At 44.1% G+C, this 9,652-nt stretch overlaps 1 long non-coding RNA gene across 1 annotated transcript in view; it reads left to right on the top strand.

Moving 5' to 3' along the window:
• Positions 1-8,830: 8,830 nt before the first annotated feature.
• Positions 8,831-9,652, top strand: part of LOC123328202 — a 32,440-nt gene continuing 31,618 nt past the window's right edge. The window contains exon 1 of the long non-coding RNA XR_006542991.2: positions 8,831-9,108. This is a non-coding gene — a long non-coding RNA (uncharacterized LOC123328202). The remainder of the gene's footprint in view (positions 9,109-9,652) is intronic.

Here is a 9,652-nt window from a genome sequence, read left to right as displayed (position 1 = left end):
CTGTTCTTAGAGAGCTCTGCTGGGTTCTTTTTATCACTATAAAAACTATCTTCCCCTTGGGGCTGCTTGATACTGTCCCATGAAATGACAGGGCCCCACGCACCCAAGGGTTTTCCACCCTACCTGTCCAACCTGCCCCTCAGGATGCCTGCCATTCACCTATTTGTCCGACGGTGAAGTCATTTGTAATAACAATGAAAATAGCTTTTTTGTCTCTCTTCACCTACTAGGAAGCAAGTAGAAGCCTAGTAGTCTCTCTTCACCTACTAGGAAGCATTTTCGTTCAAAAGCTATTTTTACAAAATATTTGTTTCATAAAATATTTATCAAGCATCTTTTCTGCATTAAATATTATCCTAGGTGCGAGGATGAAAGAGATGAACAGGATCTAGTTCTTGTTTGCAAAGAGATTCCACTCTAATTTACAGTTAAAATTCACATACAGTGCAGAAAAGAATGCTTGGGAGGACCAAGATGACTAACAGTGATTTTCTCAGGGTGATGAGATAACAGGTTAGCGCTCTCCTTTTGGAAGAGCTACATTTTTCTACAATAAACAATTTTTGTCAGTGAGAGAGAAAGGTTATTTTTTTAGTTTGGAAGATATTTTAAATACGTGTAAAAGCGTAGGATTTGCCACTGTTTCCCTTTGAATGAAACCTCGGGCTTCTCTGCTCAGTTCACCAGGCTCAGGAACTGGGACCTCTCCTCCCACATTATCATGGCCCCTCTAGCCCAGAGGAGGAGATTGCCCATGTGGGTAGTTGGATGGCGTAAGCAACACAGATACGGCCAGGTGTCACTTCTCTTGGACACTTGATGGGAGGAAGCCCTGATGGGAGAATCCCTGCCACTGAGGTGTATGCTGTGCACACGGATTCCTGCACAAGGGTGACAACAGATTTTCGCCAGGCTTTGGCTCAGCCTTCCCTGGGCCCTCTTGGTGCTGACTTGGCCTTCCCTGACCCCTTTAGGTCTGGTGCCACGCGCTGATCTCCTCCTACCCTACCCCAGGCGTCCCCAATCCCTAATCTTGCCTCTTCCCAACCCGCTGTTTGTGGCATAAACCCTGGGACCTGCTTCTTCTGGCATTGAGCCCTTTCTCCTCTTCAAACCAAAACCCTAGGCTGTCAAAACTATTGTTTCAACCACGAATTTTGAAATTACATTTGGAAAGTCAAAATCTGATTATTGATTTTTTATTTGTTACACATTCCTGTTATCAGAATCTTAGTTTTCCCTGAGGCAGTGAATATCTCTGGCTGGGATGGGGAGGAGATACATCAGACAAGATAAGACCAACAGCTGTTTACCAAGTCCATCCTCTCACCCGCCCCCCACCTCACCAACATGCATGTGTGCACACGTATGTGTACACATGTGTGTCGCGCACACACAACAGGATCATTAAAATGGCCACAGATTAAGATAATATAGAACTGGGGAAATTTAATTAATGACATGGAACTGGAGAACAGTGTTCTTTTTCTTATACAAAGAATTTCTTTCTTTCTAATATTGATTTTTATTTATTTGGCTGCTCTGAGTCTTAGTTACAGCATGTGGGATCTAGTTCCCCCACCAGGGATCAAACCCAGGCCCCTGCATTGGGTGCAAGGAGACGTAGCCACTGGACCACCAGGGAAGTCCCTGGAGAACAGTGTTTTTTTGCTAATTTACAGTTAGCATTTGCTGGATAATGGCATTACATTAGGTGCCAGTGATATAAAACCAATTGAGATACACAAATTCCTGGCCCGCATCTCTCAAGATGCAGACATGTGAATGTGTAATTATAATTCAGTATAATACATAATAGATCAGAGCTTTATATAGGAACAATCAAAACACCGACCTCATGGTGACAGGTAATCTGAGTTTTATTTTTTGTTTATTGAGATATAATTGACATATAACACTGTGTAAGTTTAAGGTGCCCAAGGATTTGATGTGTTTGTGTATTGCAGTATGACCACCACCAGAGTGTTAGCTAACACCTTTATTAAGTAACTCTTCATGTGTGCTTAAGTCACTCAGTTGTGTCTGACTCTTGGCGACCCCATGGACTGTAGTCCGTCAGACTAATCTGTCCATGGGATTTTCCAGGAGAGAATAGTAGAGTGGGTTGCCACGCCCTCCTCCAGGGGATCTTCCCAACCCAGGGACTGAACCCATGTCTCCTATGTCTCCTGCATTGCAGGCAGATTCTTTACCCACTGAACCACTGGGGAAGCCCAATCAAGTCATTACCATTGCTATTCTTTTTTTGCAGCTATGCAGCATGCTTTCATGCATTGGAGAAGGAAATGGCAACCCACTCCAGTGTTCTTGCCTGGAGAATCCCAGGGACGGGGGAGCCTGGTGGGCTGCCGTCTATGGGGTCGCACGGATTCGGACACGACTGAAGTGACTTAGCAGCAGCAGCAGCACGCAGGGTCTTAGTTCCTTTGCGTGCTTAGTCGCTTCAGTCTTTTCCGACTCTCTGCGACCCTATGGACTATGGCCTGCCAGGCTCCTTTGTCCATGGGATTCTCCAGGCAAGAATACTGGAGTGGGTTGCCATTTCTTTCTCCATTAGTTCCTTGACCAGGGATCAAACATGCCATTTCTTTTTTGTAGTGAGCACATTTAAGATCTATTGCAGGACTTTGCTGGTGGTCCAGTGGCTAAGACTTTGTACTCCCAATGCCGGGGCCCAAGGTTCAATCCCATTCCACATGCCACAACCAGAGGTCCTGCATGCCACAACTAAGACCCAATGCAGCCAAGTAAATATATTTTTTTAATCTTAAAAAAAAATTTGTAGCAATTTTGAAGTACATGATACAGTATTATTAACTATAATCACTAGATGTACATGAGATCCCCATCTTTGACCAGAATTCCCAAAACCCCTGTCCACCCCACCTCCACCCCCCAGCCCCCACATTCTGGTAACCACCATTCTAGTCTCTGTTTCTACAAATTTGGCTTTTTTTGATTCCACAAACAGTATTTGTCTTTGTCTGGCTTATCTCACCTAGCATAGTGCACTCAGGGTCCATTCATGTTGTCACAGATGACAGGATTTCCTTCTTTCTAGTAATCTGAGTTCTTAAAGTGAAAGTAGTTTTCCACTAGAGAAGAGAGAGAGGTGCCTTCCAGTCAGGGAACAGTGTGTGCAAAGTCATGGAGGCAGGAAACAGCGGACTTGAGGGGGGCCTTGAGTTGCTGGAGCTAAGGAAAAGGCTGGCAAGGGGACCATCTGCAAAGGGCCTTCTCCTCAGGCTAATTATTTGGGAGGCAGTTTTAAGCACTGGAAAGCCTTAGAAGCATCAGAATGATCAGATGAAATTTGCATTTTTGAAAAATCCATGAGGAGGATGGAAAAGAGAGACGCCCTGGGCAAGAGGCTGTGAGGAACTTCTGGGAGTACTCAGGTGAGCTGACCTGCAGAACCAGATCAAGAATCAGGAGGTGGAGGGAGGCTGCAGAATACAATAAAATATCACACTGAATTGCAGAGAGATCAAAGGAATGACTGGGCTTCCCAGGTGGTGCTAGTGGTAAACAACCTGCCTGCCAATGCAGGAGGAGGAGGAGATGTGGGTTCGATCCCTGGGTCGGGAAGATCCCTTGGAGACGGACACAGCAACCCACTCCAGTATTCTTGCCTGGAGAATCCCATAGACAGAGGAGCCTGGTGGGCTACAATCCACAGAGCTGCTCAGAATCAGACACGACCGAAGTGACTTAGCACTCATGCACAAAGGAATGATTATTCTTAGTGGGTCTTGAAATCAATTTAATGTGTTACAACCAGCATTTTTTTTTTAGTATCAGAATAAGAAAGCACTAAGTAGAACAGAAAGGAAATATTAGTGTGCACCTTATGAAATAAGATGGGCTTCCCTGGCGGCTCAAACAGTAAAAAGTCTGCCTACAATGCAGGAGACCCCGCTTCAATAGCTGGAAGGGGAAGACCCCCAGAGAAGGAAATGGCAACCCACTCTAGTATTCTTGCCTGGGAAGTCTTGTGGACAGAGGAACCTTGCAGGCTACAGTCCATGGGGTCGCAGAGTAGGACATGACTGAAGCGACTTAGCACAGCACATCTGTGCATGAAACTTTGTTCATTGCTAGTGTGTGTATCGCTTTGTGTGTTGGGGGAGGGGGAGTGTACTGAAATGAAAAAATATGTGTTTTTCACTGTGGGTCAAAATCAACCAAGTTTGGAAGCCACTGATCTAGAACACACTAATTGGTGCAAAGCAGAGAGTAGTTGCCAATGGGATTTCCAGGAAAGAAAGATTCCATCTGTGTGAGGCTGTTCAGAATGGCTTCCCAGAGGATTCTGAGGAGTGGGAAGTGGGCTTGAAGAAGGATAGGGTTGGGGTGGGAGAGAAGAGGGCAAGGCACCCAAGGCAGGGAGAAGGAGGTGCATACCTAGCAATCTGGCTGGATTCCTCCGTAGCCTTAGTCTTTCCTAACGGCCTGAAGATGGTTATCTTGAGGAGGCTAACATTTCAGTCTTAGCACAGAAGAGCATCTGCTGACAGCTTATCTTTTCTTCCAGCACTTATGTAAAACCTATCTGTCAAATAACCCAGGTCTCTTTTGACCTTCTTTGCAGGGACACCAAGTTCATTCTCAAAACAGCTTACTTGGCTAATAAACCAGGGACATTTTCAATTTTCATGAAAACTCTTAGGGGAAAGACAACTGAATGAGCTGGATCTGGGTTCAAGATTGAGCCTAGAAGCGCATTCATCCAGTCACTTGTCATTTCTAAACGCTGTTTTTGCCCATCATAAAGTGAGCTAATCAGAGCTACTTACTCTTTCTCCCAAACTTGTGAGCATCAAATCAAATGACATAAGGGGTCCAAACCTAAATTACCAGGGATGCAGACAGATTGCTTTCCCCATTTGCCAGCTGAAGAATAAACATGATCTGGCAACCTTGTCATTCTTGTAGCAGATAAGAGAAGTCATTATTTTATCAGCTGGCACCAGAGTTCCTTTTCAGGAAGGAAGTGTCATTGTTTAGGAAAATACCTTGATAGGCCCCTTGGGGATAGAAGGTGAGGCCCTAAGGACATGGGTGGGGAGGAAAAAACAAAGATAGCTAAATAGCTCTGCCTAAGAATTGAACAAAAATTCAGGAGGAATTCACTGGCAGACCAGTGGTTAGGATGCCACGCTTCCACTGCAAGGGCTTGGGTTCAGTCCCTAGTTGGGGAACTAAGATCCCACATGGTGAGGCAAAAAAAAAAATAAATGAGGAATTTGGGGATGAGGAAGAACAAAGGAGAGAGGCAAAAGGAAAACCAAGTAATCTGATCAGAGACTAATGCCCTAGTCTGTAAAAAATTGGGGAAGACTTTTAAGAACAAAGAGATCTCTGGACTGCAGTCCTGCAATTCAGTCCTCTCTCCAGGGTAATCTATTTTCCAAATCTCCAATAAATGTCTGTTACCCAAAGCTGCCTTGTGGGAACAGGGCCAGTGGGCAGCAGAGTAGGGACTGTGTTCAACTTTGGGGGCAATTCTAGGATAGAGATAAAGGTGTGTCCACAGACAGCAAAGAAAGAAATTATGAGTCAGGTGACACTGAGAAACATCAGTCCAGGTGACATTGCAACTCAGACTGGGACTTGAACCCATGGACTTTTAACTGAGAGCACACCGGGTCTCAGGAATTAATGCTGCTTGGGTTCTTGATGTCTCAGAGCAGAAAGAACTCAGTGAGAGACAAAGCAATACGTAAGAAGTGGATTTATTTAGAGAGAAATATAGACCACAGACAGAGTGTGGGCCATCTCAGAAGGCAAGAGCAGCACCAGGGTATGGGATTGTCAGTTTTTATCAGTTCAGTCGTTCAGTCGTGTCTGACTCTTTGTGACCCCATGGACTGCAGCACGCCAGGCTTCCCTGTCTATCACCAACTTCCAGAGCTTGCTCAAACTCATTTCCATCGAGTTGGTGATGCCATCCAATGATCTCACCCTCTGTTGTCCTCCTTTCCTCCTGCCTTCAATCTTTCCCAGCGTCAGGGTCTTTTTAGTTTTTATAGGGGTGGATAATTTCACAGGCTAATGAATGGGAAGATTATTCCAGCTATTTGGCGGAAAAGGTGGAGATTTCCAGGAACTGGGCCACTGCCCATTTCAAGACCTTTATGGTCAGACTTAGATCTATCTTGGTGCCTGTGGGTGTGTCATTTAACTTGCTGATGTGTTTCAGTGAACATACACTGAGGCTCAAGGTCTAGTGGAAATTGACTCATCTGCCATCTTGGACCTATTTTGCTCTAAACAGTTAATGTTGCGTCCTTGGTCTATGCCATTCTTTTAAAGGTTGTGCCCTACCTCCTGTTTCACAGCGAAGTCATAGAAATCTTGGCGAAGACCTAGGTTTTCCCTATCTTGTGAGATGGGGTTCAAGCCAATCACTTGTACAGTTGAGATGTTAGGATTGATCTCAGAGAGGCAGCAGTGAAAAGTGGCATGGAGCGAGATCTTCATTCCCTGCCCAGGAATTGATCCTGGGAAAACCAGGAATGAAAACCAGGAATCCTAGCCACAAAACCAGCAAGGGCTAGAGGCTAGAAGGTAATTTTCCCCTGGATCTTTGCACGCAGTGAAAAATGCATTTATCACTGAAGCAGAAACTGTAAATGCGGGTACAAAGTTTATTGTTAGAGACATAGCATCAAACAACAAGTGGGAGAGCACAGAGAGAAAATCCAGTTGAGACAAGAAAGGCAGAGATGCACAAATGGAGAGAAAGGGTGTGGGCGCTCGCTCTAGTGAGGAGCGCAGTAAAGAGGCTAAGTCATCTATATAAGGCAGTTCTTCCGGGTCTTTGTCTTCCTTCAGGCCAATCATCTGTTTTCCTTTTTCACACCTGACCTACCGTGCAACCCTCCCCTGGGGGACAAAGATGGCTCTTGAAGTGAAGGCTTCTGGGAAGAGCAAGACTTATTATGGCCTAACATTATCCCTTGACTTTTGACCCACAAGGAGCCTTTCTGCATGTGTGTAGTGTCTCCTTTGTCCCAAAATAGGGGGGAGGGAGATCCCTTAATCCTTTTTAATTCCAATTCAAACAGGTTTTTGTCCCTCTTTGTCCTTGCCATGATTATTACCTTAAAGTGTTTACAAGAGATAAATGCTAGCTATTTACCCTGTTTTTGTTGTTACTTCCATTTTGGAGGGCAAGCAGGAGGCTGATTGTAAATGTCTCAACTGGAACCCACCTATCGCTTGTCTCAGGAAATGGAAACAGGATATATATAAATATATGTATATATATATATAAATGTCTAACCTGAAGTCCCTCTATTTCCTACATCAGGATTATCCCAGTAGACTCAAGAAACCATTGACTACCCAACTCAATTATCACAATAAACATTTTTCCAGGCTTCTCTCTTGCTGAAGTCAATATTATGTGGCTATTATTGATTGAACTTCAGTCATAATTTACGAATCAAACATACAAGAGACAGTAAACCAGCTTTTCTCTTTTCTGACTGTATCCTGACCAATATATGCTGCTGTGGGCAGTTCTAATCTAATACAGATACGTAACTCCCTTCTGATAATCATCTGTTGCAGCTGCATGCTATTTAGAGCATCTTTATCATCATCTCATTGAAGGCTAGGTCTTCAAAATAACCTTATGAAGCAGTAAAAGCCTGGGTTCTCAACCACATGTTAACAATAAGGAAACTGAGGCCCAAAGAATAAAAAATTACATTTTGATTAGGTATGAGAGATAATCTCAGATCCTAAGGAATGTTGGAATCATAGATATGAATGCATGAAAAGTCAAACAACATTAAAGAAGTAAAAATAAGTAAATAAAAATGTAATAGGGACATCACTGATGGTTCATTGGTTAAGACTCCACTCAGGCTTCCCTGGTGGCTCAGACAGTAAAGAATCTGCTTGCAATTCTGAGACCAGGATTTAATCCCTAGGTCAGGAAGATCCCCTGGAGAAGATGAATGGCAATCCACTCCAGTATTCTTGCCTGGAGAATTCCAAGGACAGAGAAGCCTGGCAGGTTACAGTCCTTGGGGTCACAAAGAGTCACACGACTGAGCAACTAACACTTTCACTTCACTTTCTTCCACTGCAGGGGGCACGGATGCCATCCCTGGTCAAGGAACTAAGATCCCCATCCTGCTCAGCATGGATAATAAATAAATAATTAAAATGTAATAGTAAACATAAATAAATAAAATGTATACATAAAAAAGGAGGAATGAATGTAAAAATAAATGTTGTAAGGGAGAGCACAATTTCTGAAAGAATGATAGAGATCACAATGCATTCAACATCGAAGTCAATCCAGCTCAACCTTCTCATGATGCCACCCACTTCTTTCCATCTTCTTGGCCTCCCCAAACCATCATTGTCTCCACCAGGATTACCATAATATCTTCCTTACTAGTCTCTCTGACTCCAGCTTTGTCCCTATAATCAGTTCTCCAAATAGCATCTTTATAACATGATAAATCTCACCTTATCACTCCCCTACTTCAATCCATAGTGGCACCCCACTGCCCTAAAAGTAGAATTCTTTAACTTCATTAACAAGATCTTTCTTGATCTGGTCCTCTTATCCCCTGGGCCTCAGCTGTTGCCATTTGCTGCCTAGAACTCTGCTTCTTATAGACTGCTATGTTATTAAATAAATATCTGGTCTCTGCTTTTTTCTGGCACAGTGCTCCTGAAACCCTTGGGATTTCAGGGCTGATAGGAATGTCTGTTGTTATTCATGAGGAATCCCTTTCTATCCTGAGTTTATGCTAAAGAAGTGATTTAGGGCGGGGCCCCTAGAGAGCCTCCAGATGGGGCTGCTTAACAGAAGGACCGAGTGATTAAATGGTGAGAACTGCCCTCTGGGAGCTAGGGAGGAAACGCTGGAGGTTGAAATCTGTAAAAACCCTTGAACAGCAAGATCCTGAGAGCTTCGGAGTTGATAAGCACATCCATGTGCCAGGAGGGTGGTGCACCCCAATTTCATGGAGACAGAAGTTCTTCTGCTCAGGACCCTTCCTTAACTCTCCCTGTGTACTTCTTATCTGGCTGTTGATTTGTATCCTTTATGATCAACTGGTAAGTGTAAGTAAAGTGCCTTCTTGAGTTTGGTGAGCTGATCTAGCCAAGCAGGGTGTCCTGGGAGCCCCTTATTTATAGCCAGTAGGTGAGAGGTTTGTGCAGCTTACAACTTACAGCTGGCATCTGAAATAGAGGTTGTTTTGTGGGACTGAGCTTAAGCTATGGGGTGTACATTAACTCTTGCGTAGTTTGCGTCACAATTAAATTGAATTGTTGAACACCCAGCTGGTGTTGCAGAATTGGTTGTTGTCCAAAATGTCTCAGATGGATGCTTTTTGTTTTGCTTTTGTTACCGAACCCAAGTTCATTTGCCCGATACACACTCAGGCCAAACACACCAAAAAGTTGGAGTTGGGAGCAGAGACAAATTTATCACAAGGCCAAGGAAAGAGAATGGGTGGCCTCTGCTCAATAACCCCAAACTCCTCAATGGTTTTGGGGGAGAAGTTTTTATAAGCAAACTTGGGGTGAGGGCTACAGGGTGTGTGACTTTCTCCTATTGGTTGGTGATGGGGTAAGAGAGTGGTGTTCCAGGAGTCTT

The sequence above is a fragment of the Bubalus bubalis genome, chromosome 11, assembly GCF_019923935.1.
Source record: "Bubalus bubalis isolate 160015118507 breed Murrah chromosome 11, NDDB_SH_1, whole genome shotgun sequence".
In the NCBI taxonomy this organism is placed as follows: Eukaryota; Metazoa; Chordata; class Mammalia; order Artiodactyla; family Bovidae; genus Bubalus; species Bubalus bubalis.
This window is presented reverse-complemented; position numbering and strand designations above follow the sequence as displayed.